The sequence below is a fragment of the Rhineura floridana genome, chromosome 16 (assembly GCF_030035675.1).
Source record: "Rhineura floridana isolate rRhiFlo1 chromosome 16, rRhiFlo1.hap2, whole genome shotgun sequence".
Classification (NCBI taxonomy): domain Eukaryota; kingdom Metazoa; phylum Chordata; class Lepidosauria; order Squamata; family Rhineuridae; genus Rhineura; species Rhineura floridana.
The window spans coordinates 23,955,551-23,959,250 of record NC_084495.1 but is presented as its reverse complement, the minus strand read 5'-3'; positions in this window follow the sequence as shown (position 1 = coordinate 23,959,250).

Sequence of the window (3,700 nt, the reverse complement as noted above, 5' to 3'; positions counted from 1 at the left end):
CTTCTCAGAAGATGGCCTGATGAATCTCATTTGTAGCAGCTTTGACTGGGCTTTCTGCCCTCATCCTGCCGGCACTGGCTTCTTATTTGCAAACAAGTCCAGCTCTCTTTCCAAGCCGTATGTGGACAACGTTGATCGGGCCAATTACCTTTGTGCTTGTAAATTATCAGTTCTGCGTTCTTTTGCATTTTCCCTGCTGCTCCCTTTTTTTCCCCTTACAATTCACCTGCTTGCTCCTGCCTGGTTGATTCTTTCTTTGCAGGACACTGACACAGGCATATCTAGAAGGAAGGCAAATTCTCCCTGTACATGTTATTCTCCGTCTCTTAATTAAGGCCAAATTTACATGCAGCACATTTTGGGACACCTAGTGGATTTGTTTATTAGGTGTTCAACAAATATAAATAATGTGTAAAAATGCAAACACAATTTTGGTTGGTCTTTCACAGTCCAATCCACTTCCTGTGTAGTTTGGAAGGATTTAGCAACATGTGTCTGCTTACTGAGTTCAGTGGGATTTACTGCTCAGCAATCATGCTTTGCATAGGTGAAACTGACCATCGGGGAAGAGGAGAAGAGGGAGGGAGGGAGGACTGGAGTGGGCAGAGAAGGAGGCAGAAGGAAGAGGGAGGAGGAAGGAGAGAATGGGGAAGGAGAGGAGAGGGGGAGGGGAAAGGCAATTCTGATCATTTGCTTATTTATTGAGTTCAATGAGATTTACTCCCATGCAATCATGTTTGGGATAAGTGAAACTGACCGTGGGAGAGAGGAGAAGGGGGAAGGCGAGAAGAGAGGGAAGGAGGGGAGGAGGAAGGAGGGGGAGGAGATTGGAAGGGGAGGGGATAGGAGGGAGGAGGGAGGGAGGGTAGGTTTGATCATTTGCATTTTTACTGAGTTCAATAGGATTTACTCCCATGCAATGATGTTTAGGATAGGTAGAACTGACCTTGGGGGAGGAGGAGAAGGGGGAGGGGAGAAGAGAGGGAAGGAAGAAGGGAGGGGAGAGGGGAGGGGAGGGGATTGGAAAGGGAAAAGGGGCAAGAGAGAGGGGATAGGAGGAGAGAAGGGTAGGTTTGATCATTTGCATGGTTTTTGAGTTCAGTGAGATTTACTAAGTACAATCATGCTTAGGATAGGTGAAACTTAGCTGGGGAAGGGCGGGGAGGGGAGGAAAGGAGATTGGGTGTGTGGGCACTGGGCAGAGGGAAAGCCCCTTTCCTTTACAAAACATTGTAAAGAGTAGTTTTTCAGCATTTCCTCCACCTTTTTATTCTACAGCAGGCACATGTAGTCTCCCACCCAAATTTAAACCAAAGCTGTCCCTGGCCACCTTCATACCAGATCTTTATTTCACTTTAGACAGTCATGGTTTCCCCCAAAAGAATCCTGGGAAGTGTAGTTTGTGAAAGATGCTGAGAGTTGCTAGGAGACACCCTATTCCCCTCACAGAGCTGCAATCCTCAGAAGTGGGGCTGACTGTTAAACCACTGTGACCACTGGAGTGCTGTCAGGGGAATAAGAGTCTTCTAGCAACTCTCAGCACCCTTCATAACTACACTTCCCAGGATTCTTTGGGGGAAGTCATGACTGTTTAAAGTGGAATAAATGTCTGGAGTGGGTGTGGCCTCCTGATTAGCCAAGCCCAACAGCTGTGAGTCTGGCTTTTATAACACTGACAATTGGTTCTTACCGAGCATGTCCAGAGCTATAATAGACTTCAGTGTTAAATTCCTTATATTAATTAAAATTCAGCCAGGCATTTTTTTAACTTTTAAACTGCAGAAGATGAAGGTCAGAGTATGGGGCAAGGTCCATAATAGAATTATAGGTACTCTGCGAATATGGCTGATTTTTAATTAATTTCAACAAATTATGAGACCACTGACAGAAACAGTAGACTTGTCACCTTCTGTAGTTGGAAGAGAATGAAGCAGACCTCTTCACTGTTATTGTAGCAACACAGGAAAATGGCAAGAAAAAGTAGGCATGTCAGCCCCATATCTGTGTCCTGGTTCTGGAACAATTCATGTCAACCAAAGCTTTGGTACTGGCTTCATACCAGTGAACTGTTAGGATCCAGTCAAAATGCATTTAATAAAAATCTTCTGTGTTAAACACAAAATAATAATAATAATAAAACATTTCTTTGAGAAAAAAGTGCTTCCTTAGAAAAATATAAGAATAAAATATTTACTGCAGGAAAGAAAACATAACAATAAAATATTTTCATGGTCATAGGTATTAGAAGTGGACTAATACAAAAAAAATTTTTAGCCACTAACAGTATAGCTGCTTTGCGCTTGGGACTGCATATTCCCATTAAAGGGGATTCCCCATTATTGGTGAAAAATTAAAATTAAAATTAAAAGGTTTCAGAAAGACAAATACATAACATACAACACATTTAGAATTGGGCTTTACAAGGCTTGTTTTATTGTTTTACATTATTATCTGTATTGCCTTTTACTGTTTTAAGGTTGTGCATTATTGTATTTTAATTGTATGTTTTTCTATGTTTTTAACTACATGTAGTTTTATTTGTAAGCTGCCCTGAGTTCCAGTTTGGAAAAAGGGTGGGGTAAAAATAAAGTTCCAATCAATCAATCAATTCTAAACTTTTTGAGATTCCATAGCCCTCAGCCATGTGCAGAGTGATACACATGAAAAGTAGCCATGGAATTCTCTGATTATGGTGTTAGTGCCTGACTAATTGCCATCAGAAACTGATCCCCCATGGACATCAAAGTCCACCAGATATTAGGTGCTCTAAGTTAGAATTTGGCTATGAGGTCTTCAAAGAACAAATTCTAAAGGCTGTTACCATGTTTCCCCCCTCTTTTTTTTCTTTTAATATTGCATTCCAAAGTGGGACAAAGGCAGATGAGGGGTGTTACTTTTTCAAGCTTGCTAAGCAGTACAGTGTGGCCTTCGATGTTTCAGTCACAGTGAGGATAGCACTCCCTTCCCACAAGTTGAACACCGGCAAGTATACCGGTGTGTATACCATTACACAAGTATATTAGGAATAATTATTTGGAAGATTTTAAGTCAATTTCCATTTACACTGATACAAGCTACAAGCTGCTGCATAAATCTCTATCTATTGATTGTCAAACAAGCTAATAATGTATAAAAATGCATTGATTTACACAGGATTGCAAATTCTGTATGGAAATATGAAGTTAAAACACTGTAAAATAGAGAGTTCATGTCTATTAAGAAAGCTGCTCCATAAATTCCCCAAGCTGTTTCTAACAGGAATATATGTTTTACTCAAGCTGTATTCAGTTAGCAGTTTATTCCATTTTCCCAGCATTTCCTTACCTGATAATTTCCACATTATATTTTATCTTTCACACAACATAAATGTCAGTTCTGGAAATCTAGCAGAATATAGTAGAAGTTTACCATTCATTTCTGTGTTAATTGCTTCAAAAAAAATCTGTTTGCAACCCAATTAACCCAGAAAATCATTGGAGTAAAGTGATTTAATTTAGGGCAGTATACAGTGCTTTTCCACCATTTTCATGGGGGACTCATGGGGGAATAGAAGTGCACATGTATGGAAAGGATGGGGAAGCAGCAACATGTTAAATGACATTCCTAGTTGTGTCACAGCACGCCCATTGGTGTGGATTAAATTTAGCATGACATAGTGGTATATCAGTCAAAAAGACACAGTTACATAATGCAACAAGTA